Raw genomic sequence first — 18,392 nt, 5'->3', positions numbered from 1 at the left:
GACTGAGGCCATAATCTTGGGACACTATATCTTTGCAGTAGGAATATAGGTAGATCCAACAAAAATTCAGGTAATTCTTTTACTGCCTACCCCCTGCACTCAGAAAGAGGTACGTAGCTTCCTATGATATGGTGACTATTATCGTAAGTTTATTAAAAAGAATTCACAAATTGTTGTGCCTCTATATGCTTTGAATGGAAATGATGATTTCAGTTGGTCTAACAAATGTGACACAACTTTTATAGGTTGAAAGAAACTAGTCTCAACAACACCAATATTACGTGGACCAAACTGGGAGTTGCCTTTTCACATATCCACAGACGCATCAGATGTAGCTATAGGCATTGTCCTTGGCCAGGAGGAAGACAAGAAACCTTATGCTATATATTATTTTACCAAAAATCTCACTTCTGTAAAAATTAATTCTATAGTGACAGAAAAAGAAATTTTAGTTTTTATCTATGCCATAAACAAATTTAGACACTATATAACTGGCTACCCAGTCTTTCTGTACATTGATCACTTTTCCATTTTGTATCTAGCTAATAAACCTATCACAAATGGTCGAGTAACACGATGGCTATTTCTTTTGTAGGAGTTCAATTTCACTATCGAGGATCATCCAGGGAAGGAAAACCCGGTTACTGAATTTCTATCACGAATTCTGAAGGTGAATGATCCAGTGGTGGTAGGCGACCAATTTTCGGATAAACATCTATTTTCCATGGTAGTCAAGATGCCATGGTACATAGATGTGGCAAATTATCTGGCAGTCAGGAAGCTTCCTAAACATTTGAAAACAAGAGAAAAGAAGTTGATCATTCAGTGTAGCACCCGATTCTCTTGGATAGGCAGATATCTTTTTCACACAGGGGCCAACATGTGTATACACAGATGCATTCACGAGGATGAGATTCATGACATTCTGAAAGCTTGCCAGGATGAGCCCTACGAGGGACATTTTGTAGATCGAAGGACAGGGCATAAGGTATTACAGATGGGCTATTATTGGCCCACTATTTTTAAACATGCTAAGAAATATGCCCAGGATTGCGATAGATGTCAAAGGATGGGAAGGCATAGCCAATCTCATGAAATGCCTCTGCAACCCCAGTTAGTCATATAACCCTTCGAAATGTGGGCTTTAGACTTCATTGGCCCATTCCATCTACCATCCAATCAGAAGGGCTACATACTGGCTACCATGGATTATGTGACGAAATGGGTGGAAACAATAGATTTATCAAGAGCCACTGAGGAAGTTGTGATTAAATTCCTTTCTGGACTATTTATGTGGTATGGGTTACCACAAGAAGTGATCACAGATGGGGGAGGGAAATTTACAGGACATAAGATTACTGCCACTCTCAGGAATCATCATATTATGCACAAGATCACTTCCCCATATCACCCATAGGAAAACGAGTAGGTTGAAAGCACCAATAAGGTCATTGAAGCAATTCTGACCAAGACAGTCTCAACACACCCACAAGAATGGGCTACTAGATTGCCAGAGGCCTTGTGGGCCTATTGCACGACTTGGAGGAATACTACTAGATACTCTCCATATCATCTCATGTTGGGCAAAGAACCTGTTTTTCTAATTGAATTAAAAATAAAGACTCTAAGGACAGCCCAAGAAGTAGGCCTGGATCTAACAGAAGCCCAGACCAAGCGACTCCAGCAAATTAATAAACTAGAGGAGGCTCGACTGCTTACTTTGCAACAAATTGTAATTATTCAACAACAAAGGGAAAAATGGCATGACAACCTTATCCATAAGAGAACGTTTCAAAAAGGGGATTGGGCACTGCTTTACAACTATAAATTCCAAGATTTCCCGAGCAAGTTGAAAATAAGATGGCTCAACCCTTATGAGATTCAAGAAGTGCATAAAAATGGTACTGTTACCTTGGCTACCATTGATAGATCTCACCATTATTTTAAGTTGAATGGACACTAAGTATGCCTCTATCACAAAACACTCACCAAGAAGTCTTTCTGCACACGAGGACCCCTCCATGCAAATTTTAGCTGTAGGAATTGATGACCCAACAACTTTTCTTTACAAAAATTGACATCTCGTTAGAAATTGTAAATAATGTATATACTCTTTTTTATTGGTTGCAATTAAGAGTAGACATTACCATGTAAATATGAGAGTTTTTATTGCTTTGTGTGCTTGATAAGTGCTGTTTAAACGATTGATCGATTGTTGTTCAATTGAATGAACAACACATCTTCATTTTTTGATTTTGCAGTTCAAATGATTGAATGATTTCTGTTCAATCAATTGAGTAACACATTTTCATTTTTTTATTATGTCGTTCAAACGATTTAATGATTGTCGTTCAATTGATTGAACGACACGTTTTCATGTTTCTGATTTTGTCGTTCAAATGATTGAATGATTGTCATTTAATCGATTGAACATCACATTTTCATGTTTTTATTTTGTCATTCAAACAATTGAATGGTTTCCGTTCCATTGATTGAACAAAACTATTGTTTGTGGTTTTTGTTGTTCAAACGATTGAACAATTTCTGTTCAAACGATTGAATGATTTCTATTCAATTGATTGAACAACACTTTTGCTTGTGATTTTTGTTGTTCAAATGATTGAACGATTATTGTTCAATCGATTGAAAAACACTTTTGTTTATGATTTTTGTTGTTTAATCGATTGAACATCACTTTTGTTGTTAAAGACTATGAGGAGGAAGTTGCTAGGGTATTGGAAAACAATGGAATATTTGGAGAAGGTAAAGAACAATCTAGGAATGTTGAAGAACATAATTGTACCCCCAACCAGTTTGCCCTTGCTGATAGCCCTGGTCAGGAGCAAAACCTACCATTCACTGATTCCATGGAAGAACAGAGGGAACCAATTCCTTCTATGGAAAAACCCCTTGAAGTGGAGGTACATGAAGAAGATGTCACTAGAGGAGGAAATCGGGTAGTAGACACCAGTCCAGTGGACCCCCAGTTGAAGGAAACCCTATAGATGAAACCCTGGTAGATGAAAATCAACCAGGTAACACTATTTTTTCTAGGTCCCGTGAGGATGAGACTTACCCAAAAGAAAACTCGGAGGATGAAAATTGTTCAGGAGACACCATGTATTGGGATCTCCTGGAGGAGAAATCCATGATAAAGCAGATCTAGAAGGTGAAGCTCCCTTGGGAGATATAGTTCCAGATGGAACCCTCCCTGATGTTGACACATTACCACCTGTACAAGAACCAGGGGATAATGCAGTTAACCCATCACTAGTTGGAAGTCCCAGGATAAAGAAGTCCTACAGGGATAGGCTCAGAAAAGTACTTAAGAAGTATAGGAAACAGAAGTGAATGATTGGGCAACTAAGGCAGTGGTTAAAGGAGGCCATTAGAGGCAACAATTTGAAAGTATAAAAAGTGACCACAGGCACACAGACACAACATTGTTCTAGAAGGAGAATTGAGACCCAAACTGAGGGTCTTTTGCCCTGTCCAAAGGAAACTTAGAAAAAGCCATGCCTTGTAGAAGACACTAAAATGCAAACCAAGAACCCTTGTTTTTTATCATGGGGGACCCAAATGGACCACCCTACCATGGATATTAATGTTCAAATAGATGCTGAAGAGGACATTCCAATTGGTCATTGCATGATTCAAGAGGCAATTGAAGCTGTTTTTCAAACAGATCCCATGGAGACCCAGGAAGCAGAAACCCAAACCGAAGAAACACCTATTTATATTCCCCTAATCAGGGAAGCATTTATTAGCAAACTGCAAAATGAATTACTGAAGGTGTAGCAGGAATTAGCCCAGTATAAGGAGGAGGTAGTGCCCCTAAAGATACATCAAGAATTAAAGAAAATGTTTGTGGCACTAACCATAACTGAGGATAAAACCTTTTCTTAGTTTAGGGATGAACAAAAAAAGGTTGAGAAAGCACAGGAGAAATTACAAAAGGCTAAAGAGCATTTGGAAACTATTTTCTTTCTCTATTCAGACACCTTATCATGTAGATCCCTTGCTACAAATTATTCCCTATACCTCCTAGAAAGGTTCCTCCTGCTAAAAATCAAAGATGCTAAGGCTGGTAAGCTTGTGGAAATCAAAACCACCTCATATTTTGTCAAATACTTTAGAGAATAAAATGAGCAGGTATAATGCCTCTTTTGTGAGCTTTACATACACAATTTCTTTCTAGAAGATGATAGGGATAGCAACCTTTGCCCATTTATAAGGGATATACTCCAGGCATTTCTCTCTTTTGCTACTAATCAACTCAAGTGGGCTAAGGCCCACAATAATTTTATGAGGCGTGAATAAGGAATTAACCTATGGGTGAGAGGGAACCAACCAAAACCCTACATCTCTTGAGCAAACACAAGCAATTCATGAAGCGAGATGGTGTTATAGGCCATGTGGGGCCATTTCATACAGATGTTATACAAGCTGGAAAGGAGTACTTTCAAGAGATTAAGGAGGGAGCCTTGTCTGCAGCTAGACAAAGGTGGGAAGCCTCCTACATTACTGCTAGAAATGGAGAACCATTTGGATATCAGAACTTTAAAGTTGCATCCTCTCATTTTTATAAATATAGTAACATGATTTTGACTATGGGACCTGAACGGATAGGATGTTGGTATAGGACTCCAATCATATGGTATCCTCCAGATAAGTATCGTTGTGATTACACCTTGGAGGATCAAGATGTTACTAAGGCTTTCATATATTAAAGAAGAAAAATGGCATCAGACATTATAAGGAGGAGGTATATTCTTCCTACTCCCTAACTCAGCTACACATCAACTATTTAATTGCATGAGGACATGCAAAAAGGTAAGTTGGGGAGTATGTTGGGTCAAGAAAAAGGTATATTTTCTCCTCAGTAATTACTTTATTTCGTATTTATCCTTACACGATTATCTTTGTTTATGAATTGAAATAAAGGAAATTACAGTTAAAGTTGGACGAAATCACTTGGTAACAGATTAGATAAATCTAGCACTGGAAACTGACTTTTTACTATCCTTGTGTGTAAAAGATGCGGATTGGTCGATAGTCGTTCATTTGACAAAGCAGCACTAGGCCGTTAAAGGGAAAGACAACATTCGAAGCAGGCAAGGCCGCAAGAGATCAGACATACCAATACTATTTCATGACAGAATTAGATTATGTATTGTGAAATCCTCAGGATCCCCTGATCCTAAAGATTCACTTTTATCTAGTTTACTCTTTTATTATTATATATAACGTCGAAAGGCAAACATAGAGCAATTTAGACTTATGTAATTTATAATTATTCTTTCTGAGACATATCCTACTATTATCTCAGTGATGTTCTAATCTTGTTACTTATAGTAATGAAAGATTGCGTTTGATCTTCACTTATATTCTGAGTATTCCTTAGCGGAGACTTCTGGTGACTCTGGGCCTGATCAAGAGATTTTCTACTGCTTTTTTATGTTATAATATTTCCATTTGAATCTTTATTAATTGTTAATATTCAGTTAATATTATTTCGCTTATTGTGAGGATTGACGATTCCACTTCATATTGTTGTTCATTTCGATTCATACTTAGTCACGTGATGTACCTGAATAATGTTTTGATTTGATTGGTTATATTAGTTTCAGAGTAGATTGTTGTTCATTATGAGTTATGATATCATAGATCTTAGAGATAGTGTTAATTGATTTACATAATCTGATGATAGAGAACAGTTGTTGTTTAGAAATCAACTATCATATTTGCTTGATTTTCATTCAATTAAGAATTTCCGTTCAATCAATATTGTCATTCAATTGGGAATTGTCATTCAATCAAGATTTTCATTCAATTAGGATTTTCCATTCAATTCTGATTTGCTATAGATCAACATAGTTGTTCAGTTGTTACAATTCTATTTCTTGATTGATTGAGTTACTTTTAATTCAATTTGAAGATTTCCAAGCATGATTCTTTGCATTTGCATTCAGATTCATTTGATTTTGGAATATGTAGACTGAATTGCAGAATGTATTAAGATTTCTTTCATAGTTATTTCTTCCTTATTTATTTCTTTAAGAGTTGTGTGAATTAAGTTGAAGAGATAGCTATTAGTGATTCCAACAATTTACCTTTAGTTGATCTCTGAATTAACTGCATAGATTGTGCTGACACTCTTGAGATAAAAAGGCTTACCTTGAGTTGACAATTAATGTAGGAATTAAGATTGACTTTCAAAAGACATCTTAGTGCACCAACAATATGCATCCAAGGAAATGTACTCCAAGAGACCATTGTGGGATTGAAATTTTTTCTTTCAGTGGAAAAGTGGTGATATATTTTCTTAGGCCTTAGTGTTCTTCTTCCCTAAGGTTTTGACACTACTCACAACTAGCACCTTCATTCAACCAAGTGAGGTACTCATCTTGGAAAGTTGGATCATTTTGTCTCCACAATACAATATGATGTTGGATCAATCTCATGATCCTAAAAACATAGGTCATAATATCGATGAACTTTTACTATGGGAAAAAAGAATATCGAAATTTAAGGAACATGACTCTTTTAGAAGAAGCAATAAGGATATTTTTTACACTGATCTTTTTTTTCATCCGTTTTCACAACTTATCTATTACGTGATATTTTTAACATGTAACTTAGTTGGTATGATTGTGCCTAAGGTTTTGTTGAAGGTTAAATACTAAGTTCCTAAGGTGTTATTTTCTATGGTGACATTTTATTTGTTTTTTTCATATAGGTCATCTAGCCACATAGTGGCCATTATCTAATGTTGAGGTATATGTTGTATAAATATTTTATAGTCTACTTTATTTTATATTCAAGTATTCATTGTCTTTCATGTCTTATACTATGCATTGTATATTCTTTCATTTACAGGAGAGGAACTCAATATTGATGGTAAGAAGCAACAATTGAAGAAAGAGGAGAACAGTAACACTAAAGCAACAAATGTAAAATGAGAGAGAGAAGAGAATTTGTCTAGTGATACCCTTAGAGCCAATATCTTGTGTAAGACACACTCATAGAGACTGATGGTCAAGCCTTCACAGTTGGTGAATTCACTTATAATGCTTTGGCAACATAGTCATAATGTTTTGAAATGATAAAACAATATTTCATGTGCACATTATAGCCCAACCGATATTAAGTTGGAAACTCATATTGTAATACTTCATATTTTATATAATAAAATTTATATGGTTGAAATTAAATTTATTTGCACTTGATATTATCTGTCTTGTAATTAACATGTGTAAATTTGTGTTGTCTTATTAGGTAAACTTGCACATTGTATGACATTTTTTTAAAATTTAGTCACAAAATCATACTAATTAATTTATGTTCATTAATAATAAACACATAAAATCAATCTAAAACTAATAAATTAGTAGTTTATATTAATCAATGATGAACATGAATAAAATGAATATATGATTGAATTAGTCTTATGCAATGATTATGAATGAAATTAAATAAAATGAATAGAAACTACTAAATCATTCGTTTATATAATGAATATGAAAATACCAAAAAAATATAAATGACTACTGCAAATGATAATTTTTTTATTAAAATGATGACTGAATTTTGCATATATATGACTATTAGTAGCTAATTTGCAGTAGCTTATAACACGACTAAAATTTAGTCATATTTATTTGGTCATTAATTGGTTTTAAATGATGACTCAAATTTGCATATATCTAACTATTAGTAGCTAATTTACAATATCTCTTAACATGACCAACATTTTGATCATATTTACTTGGACATGAATTGGTTTTCTTGAGGATTCATATAGTAATATATTTTGTTGTATATTTGGTCATTAATTGCGACAATTAATGACTAAATCAATGAAAAATTAATGACCAAATTAATGACTAAATATACCGCTAGATGGTAAAATTGAGGAAACGAGTTAATAACTAAGTTAAAAATGACTAAAAGTTGGTCGCGTTATAAGATACTATAAATTAGCTACTATTGGTCATCGACTGAAAAATGGTCATTTATATGCAAATTTTAGTTGTTTTTTAGTAACTAATTGGTCACTTTGTACTAGTGCTAGATGTGTTGATGAAGTTACATTAAATTCAATGAGAAAATACGATGAAAAACATCCCTCTTAGTGTCCACGAGAGGAATGTGGGTCGAAGAACCTAGCAAGGCAATTTTCTTAGACATTTCAAATAATTTAATGATTAAATGTGATGTGTAAATACCTCGATAACGATAGCTGGCATTGGAAATTTGAATTCAATTAGAACAATAGTTTCAAATGTGTGCCCCAAGGGTTAGATCAACTAGTCAAATAATTGCCTCGTCATTCGAGAGGTCACAGGGTCAATTCTCCCCTAAGCCCTTGGGGTTAGGCCTATCTATTATTTGCAGGACTTGATACCCTTGATCAAGTTCAGATATTTCTATGGATGTAGCGGCCACCCAGTACATGCGGGTGTCCGTGAACCACCGAAAAAAAAAAAACAGTTGTGAATGTATTACAGACACTCGAAAATAAGGCTGATAATGTAAATTACGAGAATGAAAATGAACTATATGGAGAAAACATTAAAGATATCAGGGAAAAAACAATATTTAATACTAAATGGATGTGTATGGGATGGGAGGAGGTGTCGGAAGTGACAGGGTGACATGGTGGTGAATATCAATTATTTCTGCAGACTCACATTCGCTTTCCGGAGAGTTACGGTAGCACCCACTGTAACGAGCGAGGCCCACTAGTAGTGATCCAACAACTAATCTCAGTCGTTGGTTATTGGTCAAACACTAGTACAAAATGACTAATTAGTTACTAAAAAAAAAACTAAAATTTGCATATAAATGACCATTTTTTGGTCGGTGACCAATAGTAGCTAATTTACAGTATCTTATAACGCGACCAACTTTTAGTCATTTGTAGCTTAGTCATTAAATGGTTTCCTCAATTTTACCATCTAGTGGTATATTTAGTCATTAATTTGGTCATTAATTTTTCATTGGTTTAGTCACTAATTGTCGCAATTAATGACCAAATATATAACAAAATATATTACTATATGAATCCTCGAGAAAACCAATTAATGGTCAAATAAATATGACAAAAACGTTGCTCATGTTATGAGATACTGTAAATTAACTACTAATAGTCATATATATGAAAATTTTAGTCATCATTTAAAACCAATTAATGACCAAAGAAGTATGACTAAATTTTAGTCGTGTTATAAGATGCTGTAAATTAGCTACTAATAGTCGTATATATGCAAAATTTAGTCATCATTTAATAATAAAAAAGTTATCATTTGTAGTAGTCATTTATATTTTTTTGGTATTTTCATATTCATTTTATAAATGGCTGATTTAGTAGTTTCTATTCATTTCATTTGTTCATGTTCATCATTAATTAATATAAACTACTAATTTAGTAGTTTTATATTGATTTTATGTGTTTATTATTAATCACCATAAATTAATCAGTATGATTTTGTGACTAAATTTTAAGAAAATGTCATACAATGTGCATGCTTATCTAATATGATAACACAAAGTTACATATGTTAATTACAAGACTAAATAATATCAAGTGCAAATAAAAATAGTTTCAACCATATAAATTCTTTTATATAAAATATCAAGTATTACAATATGAGTTTCCAACTTAACACGGGTTGGACTATAATTACACATGAAATATTATTTCATCATTTCAAAACATTATCACTGTGTTGTCATACCATTGCAAGTGAATTCACTAACTCTCAAGGCTTGACCATCAGTCTCTGTGAGTGTGTCTTATGCAAGATATTGGCTCTAAGGGTATCACTAGACAGATTCTCTTCTCTCTCTCATTTTGCATTCATCGCTTGAGTGTTATTCTTCTCCTCTTTCTTCAATTGTTTCTTCTTACTATCAAAATTGAGTTCCACTCCTAAAAATGAAAGAAGATACAATGCATAATATAAGACATGAAAGACGATTAAGAGTTGAATATAAAATAAAGTAGACTATAAAATATTTGTATGACATATACCTCAACATTCGATAGTGGCCACTATGTGGCTAGATGACCGTATAAACAAAGCAAATAAAATGTCACCACAAAAAATGGAATTGGAGTGGGATTCATCATGCATGCTAGGATTTTTTGTGTGTGCACACGTCATATTTCTCACTTATAATTGTATAAAAAAAAAAGAGTATGCACAATGACATGTAGTGACATGTGGTTCTCTATTTGACTCAATGATATGCTTGATTTTTTAACCCATTCCAATCCTACCACAATGAAATTAAGAGAGACAAGGACACAAGAAGGACTATCAATAAATGAAATTAGAGATTTTAGAATGCAACTCAATTGTACCTGAATGTAACGATAAGTATTTATAGCTTCCTGGTCACCGATGAGCATCAAATCACACTGTGAAAAATTCTTGCATTATGATAATTTGGTTGAACCTGCACTAATTCTCTGTAGTAGTCCCTTGACTTGCCTAAAGATATAATTTTAGAAACAATCCTACTCCTGCAATTCTTCCCTATATTGATCATGTTTGTCCCCCCTATTGGTAGTTATTTTTCAAGGCAACAGAATAGAACTCTCCAATTGCATCATTGCCTTTCAAAACAATGCTTGAGTATTTTTAGGTGATTGCTGAACCAGTCTCTACTCAGGTCCATTAAATCCTTGATTTGTCTCAATCGCAAAAATCTCTCTTCGTAATAAAATTATAAATCCCACATTTGCATTCCTCGTCCCTGACATACCAATTCATTAAAGTAGAGTACTTTAGCATTGTTCCCTCGGTGCATTAGAGATCCACTAATGTGGCATGGAGATGATTGGTGTCATAAAATGGTATAGTTCATCCTTCAATATATGTCACAAATCTCCTCTCACCTCACATAACTCCTCTCATCTACAAAAATAAGGGTCCTCTCAAAATCTTTGGTCCCCATCTCATTCATCTTGAAATAAGTGGATATTTCCATGGGTGACAAAGTGTGCTTGGAGATTTAATAGAAGGAGCTATCACTAAAAAAATAAAAATACAATGCAGCATAATAGTTATCAGTAGGAGAAATGACCCTGCCAAGCTACTTCCTAACTAGATAAAGATACTCCCGAATTACCTCTTATAACGAACAAAAGATAACCTCAACTACCTATAGAGTCTGCCTATTCATGGTAGCAATGAAAACACTGTCGAAAACAACATATACAACAACGTCGGTCAATCTCTTCTTCTAGACAAGGGCATGCCCAACTTTTGAAAAGTATCAAGCAGGTCAGGGTCCACGTCATCTAGAATCCTCTTCTTCTTCTACTCTCTCTGTTTAGTTTCATAATAATACCAAAGGTCTTCGAAATTTATGGGCGGGTAAAAGTTATCAGACCATTGAATTTTTCCATTTTTAATCATTGTCTGCCATAATTGAATCTAAATTGGAAAAGTCGTTTAGGTTCCTTCTCTTTAGATGAAATTAACCTAGTCTATGGAGAGTTGTAAGGTTTAATGGATCTAAATATATTCTACTTAAAATATAGTAACATGGTTTAAAACTGTAGGCATTGAGATCAGAATATAAGGATGAAACATAAAATATTTTATGTTCATGATTACAAGAAATTTTAATTTGATGTAACAAAGTTTGAGGAAGGTCTAGAATTTGCATCCTACCAAAAAAATTTCTTGCATCACTTGAGCCCTTTTAATTTGGGCATGGTAGATTCCATTACACAAACAATCAACCACTAAAAAAGGGTGAAAAGAAAAAATAAAATTTCATGCATTCTAACCCTAGAAACGTTAGGGAGGAGTGAACTGATCTATACAATAAGGACATGCAAAATTATTACTTGTCCATTGTCTTTTGATGAATTGTTGGCCGCAATCAAGATTTGCATTATCATAATCATTAAACCCTTTGTACAATAAGGACATGAAAAATGCTTACTTGTGCATTGCCTATCATAATCATTAAACCTTTTGTACAATAAGGACATGCAAAATGTTGTGCATTGTCTTTTGATGAATTGTTGGTCTCAATCAAGATCTGCATTATCATAATCATTAAACTCTCAACTCTAGATAAGATTTATGATTTGATCATATAAACCCTTAAAATTATTTACCCATAAGAACAAAAATCCTATTTAGTAAAAAAGAAGAACATAGTCCAAATTCATACCCATGTACAAACTACCAAAAATATCATAATCATTAAACCCTCAACTCTAAATAAAATTTATGCTTCGATCATATAAACCCTCGTAATTATTTTCCCATATGAAAAAAAATCATCTTTAGTAAAAAGGAGGAATAGAGTCCAAATTCATACCCATGTACAAATCACCAAAATATCCATGCCAAATGACCTTGCTCTTATCATAATAATTAAACCCTCAACTCTAGATAAAATTTATGCTTTTATGGTATAAACCCTCGAAATTATTTGCCCATACAAACAAAAATCCTGTTTAGTAAAAAGGAATAACATAGCCCAAATTCATATCCATGTGCAAATTACCAAAACATCCATGCCCAGTGAACTTGCCCTTGCTCCATCTAATCATTGATGCTCTCCTAAGGTGTTTCCCATGCAAACTCAATCAAGGGTTCTAATCCCATGAAATTCCTTCTTCAAGAATGGTCTTCCTTATGGAATTTCCATGCAGATATAGACAAGGAAGAGAAAAATACAGTGCTACAATGTGATGTTGTAATCTGTGAATATTTTATTTGAACCCAGCCCTAAACTAGAAATGAAAAAGAAAAGAAATATCTATAATATAATAAATAAAATAAATATTTATAATAGAAAAAATAAAAGAAATATTTATAATATAAAATAAAATATATAAATTGCAATTGGGTTAAATGGTTTATTTTTAATAAGAATTTGTTATTTTTTTGTAAGACCCTAAATTAAAAAGAAGAAGTTAAAAATGATATTGGGATGAGTGTAAAAATTTAAATATGACCTCAATTAATAATAAAAAGTTAAATTAATACAAATAATAAAATTTAATTTGTTATATTTTGATTTTGTTATTAACTTGTCAATAGGCTTTGTTACAATACCATGGGCCAATACCATGGCTTATCAATACTACAAGTCCAAAAAAATAACTTATTTCACAACCAAAATATTTTACAGCAATATGACAAGATTCTTAACCATGGATACTCACCCCCACATTAGGGTAGATATTATTAGCTTGTAAAAAATAGCCTTTGTTACAATACCATGGGTCAATACCATGGATTACCAACACCACATGCCCAAAAAAACATAAATTATTTCACAATCAAATATTTTATAACAATATGACAAGATTGTTAACCATGGATATTCACCCTCACTTTACCATGGATATTAACTTGTAAATCCACTTTGTTACAATACCATGGCTTATCAATACCACATGTCAAAAAACCATAACTTATTTCATAGTAAAAATATTTTATTTTAATTTAATTTTACAACATTTTTTTAATTGAATCTAAAAGGGAAAATGTTACAATTTGAGATATATCTAAACCCTCTATCCTCATGACTACTAAAAATATTCCCATAAAAATTAAATTAGGGTTTTAATAAAATTAAGCTAAGATGGATCCATTCGAGTTCTTTATATATATATATACATATATATATATATATAAAGAATCTACATAGGTCCATCTAAGGATCCAAGGGATGAGAGCAAGAAAATTGACTAATTATATTAAATATAGTGCATGATTTTTTTTAAGTTTTTCATTATTTTATTTTCTTTGACATGATTGATCCAAAATATAGGTTTAATATTTTACAACCAATACCATGGGCTAATACCATGGCTTATCAATACTACAAGTCCAAAAACCATAACTTATTTCACAACTAAAATATTTGACAACAATATGACAAGATTGTTAATTGTGGATATTCACCCGGTAGATATTATTAACTTGTAAAAAATAGCCTTTGTTACAATACCATGGGTCAATACCATGGATTATTAATACCACATGCCAAAAAAACATAAATTATTTCATAATCAAAATATTTTATAACGGTACCACATGCCCAAAAAAACATAAATTATTTCACAATCAAATATTTTATAACAATATGACAAGATTGTTAACCATGGATATTCACCCTCACTCTACCATGGATATTAACTTTTAAATCCACTTTGTTACAATACCATGGCTATCAATACCACATGACAAAAAACCATAACTTATTTCATAGTAAAAATATTTTATTTTAATTTAATTTTACAACATTTTTTTAATTGAATCTAAAATGGAAAATGTTACAATTTGAGATATATCTAAACCCTCTATCCTCCTACTAAAAATATTCCCATAGAAATTAAATTTAGGTTTTAATAAAATTAAGATATGATGGATCTATGTTAGTATCTATGATAGTTATATATATATATATATATATATATATATATATATATATATATATATATATAACCGACATCAATCCATCATAGCTAAGGATCCAAGGGACGAGAGAAAGCAAATTGACTAATTATAATAGATTAAATATAGTGCATGATTTTTTAAAGTTTTTCATTATTTTATTTTCTTTGAGATGATTGATCCAAAATATAGGTTTAATATTTTACAACCAATTAAGTTTTTATAATTTAGATAATTTCTTAAACGCAATATAATGTGATCAAATTTAAGAGAGAGTTGGGGAGGGGGTGGAGAGAGGGAGCGTGATGGTGAAAAATTTGGAGGATGGAGAGAGAGTGAGGTGGGAGAGAGGGAGTTAGAGGAAGGAAGAGAGAGGAGAGAGAGAGATGGAGTTGGAGTAGGAGAGAGGAGGAGGAAAGAACAAAGACATAAAGAGATAGAGGTGGAGAGAGAGAGGAGTGAGAAGGGAGATATGGGGAGAGAGGAGAGGAGGGAAGAAAAAGAAGAGGAGAGGATAGAGATAGGAAAAGAAGGGGAAGGGAGAGAGATTGAGACATATAGATTGATAAGGACATGGAGAGGGGGAGATAGTGATAGAGTGGATGGAAGAGAGAGAGAGAGAGGGAGAGTGATTTGGGGGGGAGAGATAGAGGGAGGTGGGAGATAAAGGATAGAGAGGAAGGAAGAGATAGAGACGAGGACAGAGAGATGGAATTGGAGGGGGTAGGAGAGGGAGGGAACAAGAAAAAAATAGAGGGAGAAAGGTGGAGAGAGAGAGGGGGTGACAAGGGAGTTGTGGAGAGAGAGTGAGGGAGAGAGGAGAGCGGGAGGGAATAGAGAGAAGGATATAGTCGATAGAGAGGGAGAGAAGGGGAAGAGGGAGATAGACAGAGAAGGGGAAGAGAGGGAGAGAGAGTGTCTGTATGTTTGGGGGGTTAGAAAGAGAGAGGGAATAACAAAGTGACACAAATAGAAATATAGATATTATATAGTATTATATAACCAACCTAGATCGATATTAACCATATAGCTATCAAGTGCTGAGAGGGATCCAATCTCTCAAGGTGAAAACATTTCCTCAAGTTTTGCACTAGAAAAAAAAGTTTGCACCTCTAGAGATTGGACCCCTCTCAACACTTGATAGATCCATGGTTAAGATGGATGTAGTTCAGTTAATATGAAATTAAAGTAGTTTTTATTTGACATTATAGTCTTAAAGATTGAATTTTCCCTTTAAATTAATTTCAAATTAGAACTAGATCCAATTCGATTCAATGAATAGATTTTTAAAAAATACATAAAATAATTTTTTTATTAAAAAATATATTTTTAAAATTACAAATTATTAGAGATACATAGTGCAAAGTTGGCTCACCTATACACCATGTCAGGATGAAGAAGTGTTTAACAAAGGATAACCTTTCAACCAATCTTTAACAACCTTTCAATCCCCATTCACTTGTAAGTTTAGATTTCCTGGCACAATTAAGATGACTATCATAAAAAATTGATTCATATTATTGTAGTACTTGTTAGGTAGTTGTATTTTTGTTCTTAGACTAAATTAGTCATTCATGTTAGTCATTTTTAGTTGTATTACTTATTAGCTAGTCACATATTTTAACCCGAGACTAAATTAGTGATTTATGTTAGTCATTTTTAGTTCGTTCACTTGAGATTGCTCATTTTTGGTAGTATTTCACTTGGAAAAGTTGTGGTGACTAACGTTTTTAGGCACCTAGTCACTAATTGCTCATTTTCTGCTAGTGAAGCAATCCGATGTTAACTCATTTATGGAGGTACTCAGGTGCATAACCTTTTAACCCTTTGTGATGTTGGGTTTCCACCATTAGGAGGTCTCGACTTCGCGAAAAACTTCGCTTGACGAAGAAGCCCAACATTTAACCCTCCAATTCATTTAACTCTGCCAGGGCCCCACCAACATGATTTTATCATAATGTTGCATTATCTTTAACCTCAATGTTAATCCACCATTAATTTTTGAAAATACTAACACCATAATAAGTGTGCTTTTTTTTTTAAATATATAATTTTTCTTTTTCACAATTAAAATCATAGTGAAAACTGAGCTACAACACCCCTCATTATAACCCTTTTTTCATACCTTTTCTAGTTTTATTCTAGTGCCCTCATACACCATTGTTGAAAACTTCCAGGAGTCCCAATTACTCTTGAGTGAAAGGATGTTAAATCTTTTAGGATTTCATACACAACCCCTCATTAAAATATAATGTTTTTGACACATTAATCATCATTAAATTTATTGTCCCTTTGTTTTCTATTTCTTTTATGTGTTGATACAATAGCTTGCATACTTCAGATCTCCCTCACCATCTATTCATTTAAGTGAGCACCATAAGGGAGCACTTTGTATCTAACCCTCTTGTCACCTTCATTTCCTTCCACCTTTTGTAGGAGGGGTGTCAGGCCTTACAATTTCACCTACTCAACATTCCCTTCATAGATCACCTGCTAATGTAGATTTCCTATGCTCATCCTCTATCCTTTGCACAAATTTATTAGTTACTACTTTACCTCACAATATCACTCCAACCCACACATGCCACATGGTTGTGGCATATCCAATACTTAATCTTTCGTTTTTCACTTCATTAAATATCATATATATCTTAAATTTGATGAATGTTTCCATAACCCACAATGTATCATGGCCCACCATGGCCACTAAACTACCTTTAGAAATCCCCAACTTTGAGGGGACATCTAGAGAATACCCTACCAACCACATTATGACATTTCATATATGGTGTTCTTCAAATTGTATTTTTTGGTTCCCAACATTAACATCTCTAGCTACCATGTTTCCACACTTATATTTCATTACCTATCATATCTCGTTTTCGTTAAAAATCCATACAACTGGCCCGAAATACCTATAAGTAATAAGATGAGGTATATATTGCTTAATTTATTAAAATAATTTGTTTCTATCTAGATTTAAGTGCATTTTGAGGTTATGTTACTAATGATGGAAATTTAGTTCATTTATAGTATCAACACATGGACTTTGGTACCTAAAGGAACCACGAGGTAATTGTGCATCGCATTCATGCATATCCATGTAGGAGTCGAACTTGCAAGCTTAGAAGAGTACACAACAACATGAAACCTCTCTCCTTGGTGTTCATTTGAGTCCCTTTGAGTAGTCCTAAAGTCAAATCAAAACACCAAGGGTTCCATTTTATGCTTTCTAGTTATGAATTCATTAAAAAAACCAGTTTTGTTGTCAACCAAGTGCACACTTAGGATTTTCTCTATCTCACCACACCAGTAAAAGACTTGGCGAAGGTTACAAAGGTGAAATGGGATCTCATGTTTGATATTTTGGCTATTTCTAAGATTTATGTTCCTCGAACAAACGATTTGATCTTATCTTAATATAATGGCCTCTTTTAGGCAATACCTAAATGTAATCTTTGATGTAGCACTTACAAATAGAACCAAGAACTATGATGTTGAGTTAGCTAGTCAATATTGTGACCTTGATATTATTTCTTAGACCTTGTAACATTATATTAGTGATGCACTAGCAAACCTATTATACTCTACTTGTGATTAAAGGAATATTAGTTCAATCTATGATTGCATTGAAATTTTATGCCTTTCTCGATAGTAGTCTACCTAGGTGCTACTTGTGGGAAGGCCCCTAATAGTTGCATTAATAGTTTTTAATGCATCACTTCCTCTTATGTGCATATGCTCTATAGTTATTTTCTACAAATATATTGTTCTTTATACATTTTTATTGTTGATGTATTGATAACCATTATGAATAATTTGTTTGGGTTGTACACAAATAATAATAATGTGAATAGAGGTCACTATTTCAATTTAGATTCGAACTTCAACCATATTTATGGTAATGATTGTTTAACAATATTGCATTACTCTTTATTCACCTGAGCACTTCAT

This window comes from Pinus tabuliformis, chromosome Q (assembly GCF_031772625.1).
Source record: "Pinus tabuliformis cultivar Carrire ecotype Pingquan chromosome Q, CPIR1, whole genome shotgun sequence".
Lineage (NCBI taxonomy): Eukaryota > Viridiplantae > Streptophyta > Pinopsida > Pinales > Pinaceae > Pinus > Pinus tabuliformis.
This window is presented reverse-complemented; position numbering follows the sequence as displayed.